The 12,288-nt window shown below is 45.9% G+C and overlaps 1 protein-coding gene across 5 annotated transcripts in view; it reads right to left on the bottom strand.

Moving 5' to 3' along the window:
* The window catches only part of LOC125461316 (protein CBFA2T2-like), a 151,392-nt gene that overhangs the window by 130,934 nt on the left and 8,170 nt on the right, over positions 1 to 12,288 (bottom strand). The window contains exon 1 of one of the 5 annotated variants that reach the window (XM_048549944.2): positions 3,101 to 3,182. The exons of the other annotated variants lie outside the window; for them this stretch is intronic. The gene's annotated coding sequence lies outside the window, so the exon portion shown is untranslated. Of the gene's footprint in view, positions 1 to 3,100; positions 3,183 to 12,288 lie in introns of those variants that run through there. 5 annotated transcript variants of the gene reach the window in all.

The raw sequence follows: 12,288 nt of genomic DNA, 5'->3' as shown, positions 1-12,288 counted from the left end.
GTCTGGCAGCAGCTAGGAAGAGAAAATCAGGGTTACCGTTTCGGGTCCGGTGACCCTTCCTCAGAACTGGTGGTGGCTGGGAAAACATTGGTTTATATGCAGAAAATAGGAAGGGGAATGGCTTAGGGAGTAAACGGTAGGATAGAGCCTGAAGAGAGAAAACAGCAGTTGGATAGACAAAGGAGTTGACAACGATCTGGCCAGGAGGGTGAATAGTTGTCAATGGGGGCTGTTAGTGATTAATAATAGGTAATGGCAGGATATGTGATAACAAGGCCTGGGGTGTGGGGTAGCGGACTAGGACATGGACAAGTTTAACTATTCAACTCAATGTTTAGTCCAAAGGGCTGCAGGGTCCCCAAGTGGAAAATGATGCGTTGTTTTTCCAGCTTGCGCTGAGCTTCGCTGCAACACTGCAACAAGCCAGACATAGAGATGTTGGCCAGGGAGCAGGGTGCTGTGTTAAAATAGTAGGCAACTGGAAACTCAGGGTCTTTTTTGTGAGCAGAATATAGACATTCTGTGAAGTGGTCACCCAGACTACGCTTTGTTTCCCCAATGTAGAGGAGACCACATTGTGAGCAGCGAAAGCAGTAGACGAACGTCATTTACAAAATACCTTGCAAGAACTGTGACAAACCCTACATTGGACAAACAGGCAGAAAGCTAGCCACCAGGATACATGAACATCAACTAGCCACAAAAAGACATGACCCACTTTCACTAGTATCCTTACATACAGATGAGGAAGGACACCACTTTGATTGGGACAACACATCCATCCTAGGACAAGCCAAACAGAGACATGCACGAGAATTCCTAGAGGCATGGCATTCCAACCGGAAGACCATCAACAAACACATTGGCTCCAAATCAATCTACCATCCCCTGAGAAAAAGAACAGGAAATGACATTACCAACACAGGAAATGACATCACCAACCCAAGGAAACCTAAACACATAAATAGAAAACGGGACATAACACCAGTGCTTCACTGGAGACTCACTGATGATGTTATCTAGAATGGTGACGAAACGTCTGAAAACGAACCTTCCAGCTCAGTGAGCAAACTCACATCCAGAACCTCAACCTGAGCCACAAATCTTCTCAAAACTCGCAGTAGACTAGATTCTGGGAAGTGTAAGTGAAGTAACACATGTGGAGCTGGAGGGACACAGCAGGCCAGGCAGCATCAGAGGAACAGGAAAGCTGATGTTTTGGGTCTGAAACTCACATTATGCATTTGACATCATCACAACCCCTGCCACAACACGGGCTGAATGTCACAAGAAGCAAAGTGGGAATATTGTTTAGATTTGACAGCTTTGGCACACAAGCGTGGCAAATATGGGCAAAAGAATACTCACGGGCCACACAGGGGGAGTGCAACACTGTCAGACATTCTGTGTTTCAACTAACATACTCTCTTCCATTCCTCAATTGAACCTGCCTCAAACACTTTTCCAGGAAGATCATTTCATACCCTGACAACTCTCTGTGTGGCATAGATCTTTCACACATCATGTTTGCTTCTTTAGCAAAACTGCTTCAAATTTGTTCCCTCTGGTTCTTGGTCCATCTTTTAGTTATTTTACAAATTTATTGACAATTGCCATTTCACGGCCACCCCCAGAGCACACCAAAACATTGCATCGATTGTTCAAGGCTAACTCAACGAGCTTTCCAGCCAATGAATAATTTCTGAAGAGGAGTCACTATTATTCTGCTAGAAACCCAGGAGATAATTTTTGGCAAATGCTCACAAAAACAGGAAAATTACAAAATGGTTCAGAGATAGTGGGTACTGCCAATGCTGGAGAATCTGAGATAACAAGGTGTAGAGCTGGATGAACACAGAAGGCCAAGCAGCATCAGAGAAGCAGGAAAACTGACATTTCGGGTCTGAAATTTCTGAAGAAGGGTCTAGGCCCGAAACGTCAGCTTTCCTGCTCCTCTGATGCAGCTTGGCCTGCTGTGTTCACCCAGCTCTACACCTTGTTATTGCAGATTACAAAATGGTATTTTGTTTTTGTGATGCTAATAGAGGGATGAGTCCTTTCTAGGATAACTACCCCGCTGTCTTCAAAATAGTGCAATGAGGTTTTTAACATTTGCTGGGCAGGTTGGTGGGGTTTTTCATAGGTCATAGAATTCCTACAGTGTGGAAGCAGGCCCCTTGTCCCAACAAGTCGACACTGAACCTTAGAGCATCCCACCCAGACCCATCCCACTATCACCCACCAAATCTACACATCCCTGAACACTACGGGCAATTTAACATGGCCAATCCACCCTAACCTGCACATCTTTGGACTGTGGGAGGAAACTGAAGCACCCGGAGGAAACCCACACAGACACGGGGAGAATGTGCAAACTCCACACAGACAGTCGCCCGAGGGTGGAATCGAACCCAGGACCCTGGTGCTGTGAGACAGCAGTGCTAACCACAGAAAAGGTGGCCTGTTCAACTCTGCTGCACTCCCTCAGTATGCCAATGGGTTAACCACCCGGATTGTGAAGCCCAACTTCAGCAGAGAGATTTGGGCCAAAGGCATGAGAACTATCAACCCAGCCATACCTTACAGGACGGCACCCGCTCCCCCCCAAGCCAACCTGAAGCTCACTGCCAACACTGCAGACTAGCCAACCCACTCTTCTCCTCCTCACTCCTTACTACCATCCTCCTCCTCCCCCAATCCTCCGCAACCTGCCATCCCCAAAGTAGTTGGGGCGAATCCAGACACAGGACTAGACACCGTCGTCCCAAGATTGCAGGGGTGACCTGAGCTCATGGAGTTTCTCTCCAGCCCACCCTGCTTGATCTGGGATGCTGGAGATCCCTGCTGCCTTCTGATCTCGACCCGCCTGAAAGTGCACTTGAAGGAGGGTGGGGAAAATTGTACTGGACTGTGATGGCTTCTGCAGATGAAGGGCCACCAGCCATCTGGGGGTCAGGGCTGCAGTGAGGTTGACCATGTTATGAAATGGTGCACCAGCACAGAGAACGGCCTTTTCTTTATAAAAAAAATGCCAGACTTGAAAGCAAAGAGGGACGGGTGCAGTGAGGAAAGAACAGAGAAAAGCAAACGGCAAACTTACTCACAGCGGCAGCCTTGACAACGCAAAGAGGAAGCTGCTATCATATCAGAAGTGCTCAGGGGTCTTTTAAAAGTGTTTCACAGAAGACAGAGCTTCTGTGAGATGCTGCCCTTGTGCAGCTGTGAGATAAACCAGATTAAGGAGCAGCACAGAACCAAAACAAGACCGAGAGCTTCCTGCAGCTGATAGCAGCCTGGGAGCTGCGGCCCATGCTGGGCTTCTCTCATGCCTATCAAAGGAATAAGGGCAAGGCGTGCTCGCTCAGGCTGGGGCCAGAACACTTTGAGATTTTCATTTTAAACGTGACCAAACGCAGACGACCAACAATCTCAGTAACAAGTGGGCAAGAGGGGTGGGGGTGATGGGGGCTGAGTAATTAAATCTCTATCCAACAGAGTTTTGCAAAAAAAAATGCACTGTGAAAAAAATCCCAGATAAAGCTGACACCAGCAGCTGTGGGAAGTGTCAGACGCAAATGTGGCAGTTCTGCAGGAAGTGTACACTTCTAAAACATGTTTTGTTGAAAATGGGGAATGGTGGGGGGGAGGGGTGGGGGTTGAGGTGGATGTAGGTAATAAAATCAATTTGGGTTTTAGGCTTTTCACAGGATTATGCCTGACCGAGTATTTCAATAAATCATACAGCACAGGAGAAGGCCAGTCAGCCCATGATCCCTGTGCTGGTTTGCTGCGCTAGAGATATCTCACATCGTTGCTCATTCCTCCACTGGCCCTACAAATTTTGCACTTTGAGAATGCAGCCAATGCTCTTTTGAAAATTAGAATGGAACCTGCTCCCAACATCCCACTTTGCAGTGTGTAGCAGACCGCAATCACTTGCTCTTGTCAAAAAATTATTCCCTTGTGCCACCTCTAGCTCTTTTGGCATTTTCTTTTGGTCCTCTGATCAGCAGCACTTAGATCATTAGATGCATTTTGTCCTTAGTCACCTTATCAAAAATCACTTGTGATTTTGAGAGATAGCAGAAACTGCCAATGCTGGAGAATCTGAGATAAAAAGGTGCACAGCTGGATGAACACAGCAGGCCAAGTAGCATCAGAGGAGCAGGAAAGCTGACATTTCGGACCTAGACTCTTCTTCAGAAATGGGGGAGACGATGGGGATTCTGAAATAAATAGGGAGAGAGGGGGAGGCGGGTAGAAGATGGATAGAGGAGAAGATAGGTGGAGAGGAGACAGACAGGTCAAAGAGGCAGGGATGGAGCCAGTAAAGGTGAGTATAGGTGGGGAGGTAGGGAGGAGATAGGTCAGTCCAGGGAGGACGGACACGTCAAGGGGGCGGAATAAGGCAAGGAAATGGGAGGAGGGGATAGGTGGGAGGAAGGACAGGTTAGGGAGGTGGGGATGAGTTGGGCTGATTTTGGGATGCAGTTGGGGGGAAAGGGAGATTTTGAAGCTTGTGAAATCCACAGGTTTTGGGATGCGGTTGGGGGAGGGGAGATTTTGAAAATCACGATTTTGAGCTTTGCCATTAAATCTCTTCTTAAACTTCTTCATTTTAAGGTGAACTATACCAGCTTCTCCAATTGCCATTCCTAATCCAGAGACCCTGGCCCCAGTCCTAGTAAATTTCTTTTCCACATGTTCCAGGTTTTGACATAATCATCAACGTATAGAAAGCATGCTATCACGACGCATCAATATCTGGTACAGTAACTGCTCTGCCCAGGCGCGTTAAGAAACTAAGGAGAGTTGTGAACACAGCCTAGTCCATCACACAAGCCAACCTTCCATCCATTACCCCATCTACACCTCTCGCTGTCTCAGGAAGTTAGCCAGCATAATCAAAAACCCCTCCCACCCTGGTTATAATCTCTTCTAACATCTTTCTTTGGGCAGAAGATTCAAAAGATTGTACACGCAGACCAAAAGATTCAAGAACAGCTTCTTCCCCGCTCTTACTAGACTTCTGAATGGACCTCTCAAATTTTAAATTTAATATTGATCTCGCTCTTTGTGCACCTTCTCTGCAGCTGCTCTGTTCTATTACCCTAATGCATCTTGTTTTGTATTATCTGCCTGTACTGCATGTAAAACAAAACTTTTCACTGTACTTAGGTGCATGCTACAATAATAGTAAATAAAATCAAATCAAGTACACTGACATTACCAAACTAATTTGCATTTATGTAGCACCTTTGCAACCTAAAGACCTTGCAGAGCACTCTATGGCCAATTAAATACTTAGACCTGTAAGAATGGAACTACACAGCAGCAAACTCTCACCAGCAGTATTCTGATAATGAGCAATTATTTGTGATATTGGTTTTGTTCTTGTTCAATATTGTGCCATTCAATCTTTCACATCTACCTGAGAGTACAAAGGAAGATCTCAAGGGTAACATCTTCAACAACGCAACACTCTCTCCAAGTTGTGTCCAAGTGTCTACTTGTATTATATGCTCAAACATCCATAATGGGATTTGAGCCCACAACCTTCGGATCCCAAGGCCAATGCATCTCTTTGCTTCCAAATTTTCAATCTCCATGGACAATGCCTCAACCATTTTCCAACCAATCAGCACTCTCTTCTCATTCAGTCTAACTGCTAACTTCTGGAAATGCTACAGGACTTGATGCAATGCTGCATCCAATGATATCTACGCTCTGACAGGCTCGGTAATGACACCATGCTGTGTGCAGCCACAGCTGGGAATACAAGCCCAGCACTGGACAGCCAATCATAGAATCCCTTCAGTGCGGAAGCAGGCCATCCAGCCCATCAATTCCACACTGATCCTCCAAACTGCATCCAGACCCACCTCCCCACCCTATCCCTGTACCCTGCATTTCCCATGGCTAATCCACCAACTCTGCACATCCCTGGACACTATAGGCAATTTCCAACGGTCATTCCTACATCTTTGGACTGTGGGAGGAAACCGGAGCAGCGGGAGGAAAGCCACGCAAACACTAGGAGAATGTGCAAACTCCATGTAGACAGTTGCAGGAGGGTGGAATTGAATCTGGGTGCTGGCACTGTGAAGCAGCTGTGCCAGCCCAAAAACTTGCTGGAATAAATCTCACCTACTTAACCTTGGTGGAATTTGGATTTGACAATATGCATTCATGCAGCTCCTTTAAAACAGTAATGGTAATGGCGCTTCATAGGATTGTCAGCAGGCGCAAGGAGGGTCAGCAGACCAGTCTCGCATTTAATATGCTTCGAACCCGCACTGGATCTGATCACTAAGATGCAGGTCCTCAGGCACTGAACTCAGCATTTACTCCCTCAATTCAACATCAAGGGTGGAATACCAGGGAATGTGTGAGAAAAGCTTTCTCATCCAATGACTCTTCAGGGTACGAAATGCACTGCCTGGAAATACCGTAGAGGCAGATTCACTTGAGGCATTGACGATGAACATTTGGATGGAAATAATGTATAGGGAGAAAGCACAAGGTCATGAGGCTTTTTGACGAGCTGGAGCAGACATGACGTGCTGAACGATCTCCTTGTACACTGTAACAATTCAGGGCTTTCGGATATCATATCAAAGCCATGACAACACAATACTTAAACTTATTTAATCCCATTAAAAGAGGAACACACAATTTTACAGGGAGAATGGCACTATGGGCACCGTTGATTTAAGGGCAGGCAATAACCTAGTGGCATCATCACGAGATTATCATTCCAGAGACCCAGGTAATGTTCTGGAGACCCGGGTCTGAATCTCGCCATGGCAGATGGTGGAATTTTAATTCAATAATAATCTGTAAATAAGATCTGATGATGATCATTAAACTATTGCTGATGGTCAGAAAAGACCCATCTGGTTGTGAAAACAGGCCATTCTGGCCAACCCTCTGAAGAGGATCCCATACTGAACCAGCACCATACCTTATCCCTGTAACCCATATAGCCTGCACACTATGGGAAATCTAGGGAATTGACTCAAAGCACATTCCACCTGTTCTCTGTGCAAGAGATTAAGTCGAGCTTCCATCTGCCTCGACAGAGAGAGGAACCCACATCACGCTCTGCAACATAGCACTTTTGGACTGTGCGAGGAAACCAGAGCACCCAGAGAAAACCCATGCAGACACGGGGCGAATGTGCAAACTGCATACTGTCATCCAAGTGTGAAATCGAACCCAGGACCCTGGCGAAGTGAGTCAGCAGTAGTAACCACTGTGCTGCCACTATTGTCCTTTAGAGAAGGAGATCTGCTATCCCTACCTGGTCTGGCCTACATGTGACTCCAGACCCATAGCAATATGGATGACAATTAACTGCCCCTTGAGCAATTAGGGATGAGTTAGTGCTGGCCTAGCTAGCAATGCCCTCATCCCACAATGAATAAATACAATAAAACACAGCTAGCACAGACATAGAAGGGTCTAGGGCCGAAACGTCAGCTTTTGTGCTCCTAAGATGCTGCTTGGCCTTCTGTGTTCATCCAGCCTCACACTTTGTTATCTTAGCTAGCACAGGCATGATGTGCCAACTCATGCTGATTGGCCTCTCGCTGTGCTGGAAATGTTCTGTGATCATTCACTCTCACAGTTGCATGTTATTCCTCTCCAACACCTCAGATAAGGTGTCAACAAGAGGCAACTCACAGACTCTTTAATCCGCGTACAGTTTTTCTATGTTAATTAACCCTGGGCTTAGCCACAGGGACATTGCAGCAAGGCACCTGGGTTTTCACTGCTGCTATGTTGCAGAGCGTGATGTGGGTTCCTCTCTCTGTCGAGGCAGATGGAAGCTCGACTTAATCTCTTGCACAGAGAACAGGTGGAATGTGCTTTGAGTCAATTCCCTAAGCTGTTCCAGACCTCCAACCTTCTGCTACAGAGAAGACAGTGCAACTGCATAACAAAAGCCAGCTGACAGCTCTCACGACTTCATGAGAGAGTGAGAGAGAGAGAGAGAGAGAGAGAGAGAGAGAGAGAGAGATCAGTCATCAGCTGGCCAGGGCTGCAAACAAAATGCTCTTTTTAAAAAAAAGTAAGCCAGGGCAAGACCAGCATTTATGTAGCACCTCTGTCAATATCAGGGATTCCCAAAGCATTTGACAGCTGACAAACTGCTCGCTGGCGTTTTGTCACTGTTGTAATTCAGTAAACGAGACTACTAGCACAGACACAGCAAGATCCCAGACAGACAGCAATGTGATTCTAACCAGATTGTCTGTTCTAGTGGTGACAATTGAGGGATAAATATTAGCCAGGTCTCCAGGAATAACTCCCACTTTTTAAAATTTATTTATGGGATGTGGGAATCACCGACCAGACCAGCATTTATTGCCCATTCCTAACTGCCCAGAGGGCAGTTAAGAGTCAACAATGTTGCTATGAGTCTGGAGTCACATGCAGACCAGACTGGGTAAAGACAGCAGATTTCCTTCCCTAAAGAGAATTAGTGAACCAGCCTTTACCCCCTGACAATGAACTCGTGGTCATCATTAGACTCTTACTTCAAGATAATCACTGAACGCAAATTCCACCGTCTCCTGTGGCAAGATTCGAACCCACATCCCCAGAACATTAACTGGGTCCCTGGATTAATTCTCTGGCAATAGTAACATTAGGTCATCACCTGTTTGTGCTTTGCAATGGTGCCAGAGAATCTTTTGGCCGAGAGCACAGAGAAGCTGTCGGTTTTATAGATGATCGAGGGAGAGCATTTCCAACAGTGCGATACTTTCTCACTATTGCACCATGGAAGTGTGAGACCTCATAACATTAGAGATGCTCCCCGAGACCTTGGGCTCTGATCATTCCTGCACCAACTAGAGAAACTCCTTTAATTCTTTTTCCTTAAGGATTGGTTGAAAAGCAAGCAGAACTTGCACCTTCCTGGTGCTCTACAAAAGTTATCACTGATTAGTTTTTTTTTTAAAAAGTCATTCAATGGATGTAGATATCTTGACTAAGCAAGCACTTATTGCCCATCCCTAATTGCCCCGAAGGCAGTTCAGAGTCAGGCCACATTGCAATGAATCTGGAGTCGCATGTAGACAAGACTTGGTAAGGGTGGCAGACTTCCTGGAGGAAAGGCATTTTCACCTGGCTGTAGGGAGAAGCCAGCCTTCATCTCGCTCACCCACAGCTTCCAGCAAAGATCTCTAAACAATTCTGAGCAGGGAGAAGGAAAACTGCTTTTATTCTTGAACAGCCATCACACTCCAGCCCCATTGCAACAACACACTTAACCCTTAGACAACACTGGACTATTCTCAGTGACACACACATGCATGTGCACACATGTACACACGCACGCACACACACTCACACATGTACGCACACATGCACACACACACACGCACACTCACACACGTACGCACACATGCACACACACACGTACGCACACATGCACGCGCACAGACACACACACACACACACACACACACACAACAGGGACTGATTCTGAGTCCTTCCTTCATGACATGGCTTGCTGCCAGTGTCATCATTGGTATATTACCGAGCAGCATCTTTTCAGATGAGCCCAGGTTCTGCCTGTCCCCCCAGGTGGATACAACAGTTTCACTAGCCACTGCATTTGAAGAAGGGCAGGAGAGACATCCCTGCTGTCCAAGCAATATTGGTGCCTCAGTCAGTAGCAGTGAAGATGTCCATCAAAAGTAGAACACAGCGAATGCTGGAAATCAAAAAAGAGCAAAAGTGCTGGAAGTGCTCAGCAGGTCTGGCAGTCTCTGTGGAAACAGGGATGCGGTTAACCTTTATGCTTGATTACCTCTTGTCAAAAAGGTCCTAATGTAAGGTCTGAGGTGTTAACTCTGTCTGTCTCTCTTCACAGATGTGGCCAGATCTGCTGAATTTCTCCAGCATTATTTGTTTCTTTTCCACAAAGGACATGACTTTGCTGCTCATGGGATTGGCTGCTGCTGTGCATCTGACATTATAATAGTGACTACACTTCAAAAAGCAGATTGTCTGCTGTAAGGCGCATTGGGGCATCCTGTTGTGGTAAAAAGTGCTACAAAAAATGCATGTTTCTCTTGCTTATTGCGCGGAGAGAGATTGTGAGACTTCATAGCGACAAGATTTTATCCTCTACAGTCTTCAAGCAGACACGGCGAATGCTCACGCACATGAAACTACTGGCACAAAATATCAACTTGAGCATTGAACCCTTCCCCATCCATCATCCACACGCGTATGAAACACTGTGTGATGACTGGGAGTGAAAATTCTCATTGCATGCTCCCTTACCCATGGATGACCGTGCTCCAACCCTCTAATAACTAGTAAAAGACTGCAATTTGCTCAGTCTTCTTCAACAATCTCCCAATCCAGCAACTTCTGTGACCTACAGGGATAAGGGTAGCAGATACATGGGAACATCACCCTTCACAAATTGCCCAAGTCTTACACCATCCTGACTTGGAAAAATGACAGCTTTTCCCTCAGTATGCCTGGCTCAAACATCAAACTACCTTCCGAACAGCACTGTAGGTTCATTCACACCCCAAGGGTTTCAGTGGTTGAAGAAGGGTCTCACCAGCACCTTCTCATGGACAATAGAGGCGGGTTAATAAATGCCAGCAAAACCCACAACTGCTTTCTGCTCGGTACTCCAAAATCAGCAATTTGTCCTTTCAAGTGACCCCAGCTTTCAAAACATCACAGAGACGGATGAGGGCATCAAACTCCAATATTGGGTTTACCTAAAGGGTTCTCTGTTCTTTGTTGAAAGATTAAGATGTGCATCGACAGACAGATGGGTGCTAGATTAAGGGCCAGTGCGAAAGGCTAACAGTTTCTTATCATAGACCAATCCACTGTTGGTGAGAGAAATAAGAGGATTGCATTCATGACAGTTTCTATCTCAGAACCTGCACAGTGAACAGAGATATTGCATAAAAGGAAGGGTGTTTTCGTGAGGAAACAGTTGGAACAGAACAAATGCCTTTTTGATTGGAGCATATCAGGAGGGGAAAGAAACACCCAGTGAGTTGTTATCTAGAATGCACAGCTTGAAAGAGCCATGGAAGCAACTATGATAGGGATTTCCAAAACAGAACTGGATAATGACCAGAAGGTAAATAAACTGCATGACTTGGGGGAAAGATGCTAACAGGATAAGTGGGTCAAAATGCACTGCTTTTTCAAATGGCTTCTGAATAAAAATGGTGGTTGACTGTCCTCCTCCCGTGTTTTATGACACTACGGCCTGGTGCCTCAGTCAGTAGCAGAGAGATCTCGGTGTCCATGTACACAGATCCTTGAAAGTTGCCACCCAGGTTGACAGGGCTGTTAAGAAGGCGTACAGTGTTTTGGCTTTTATTAATAGAGGGATCGAGTTCCGGAACCAAGAGGTTATGGTGAAGCTGTACAAAACTCTGGTGCGGCCGCACTTGGAGTATTGTGTACAGTTCTGGTCACCGCATTATAAAAAGGATGTGGAAGCTTTGGAAAGGGTGCAGAGGAGATTTACTAGGATGTTGCCTGGTATGGAGGGAAGGTCTTACGAGGAAAGGCTGAGGGACTTGAGGCTGTTTTCATTAGAGAGAAGAAGGTTGAGAGGTGACTTAATTGAGACATATAAAATAATCAGAGGGGTTCGATAGGGTGGATAGGGAGACCCTTTTTCCTAGGATGGTGACGGCGAGCACGAGGGGGCATGGCTTTAAATTGAGGGGTGAAAGATATAGGACAGATGTCAGAGGTAGTTTCTTTACTCAGAGAGTAGTAAGGGAATGGAACGCTTTGCCTGCGACGGTAGTAGATTCGCCAACTTTAGGTACATTTAAGTCGTCATTGGACAAACATATGGACGAACATGGAATAGTGTAGGTTAGATGGGCTTCAGATTGGTATGACTGGTCGGCACAACATTGAGGGCCGAAGGGCCTGTACTGTGCTGTAATGTTCTATGTTCTATGTTCTATTACCCGTTAATCTGTCTGACTATCCAATGGATAATATTTCCAGGTATGTGTGTCAATGGTTAGTGCCTACCATCCAAACACATGTATAGCTCAATAGGTGCCATTGTATCACAATATAACTACTTCTGTTCACAGCTTACCTTTAGACAAGTGAAATGTCCCAAGCCACTTCACACACACAGAGCATAAATCAGAAGGGCATTCCAACACCCAGCAAGATGCTAAGGCAGATGACTAAAGGCTTAGTCAAACAGATAGATTCTAAGGAGCTTCTTATACACAGAGCTTTATAGAGGGAATTCCTGAG

Source organism: Stegostoma tigrinum, chromosome 19 (assembly GCF_030684315.1).
Source record: "Stegostoma tigrinum isolate sSteTig4 chromosome 19, sSteTig4.hap1, whole genome shotgun sequence".
NCBI classification, from domain to species: Eukaryota; Metazoa; Chordata; class Chondrichthyes; order Orectolobiformes; family Stegostomatidae; genus Stegostoma; species Stegostoma tigrinum.
The sequence above is the reverse complement of the archived record's forward strand: the minus strand, read 5'-3'. Positions and strand labels throughout refer to the sequence as shown.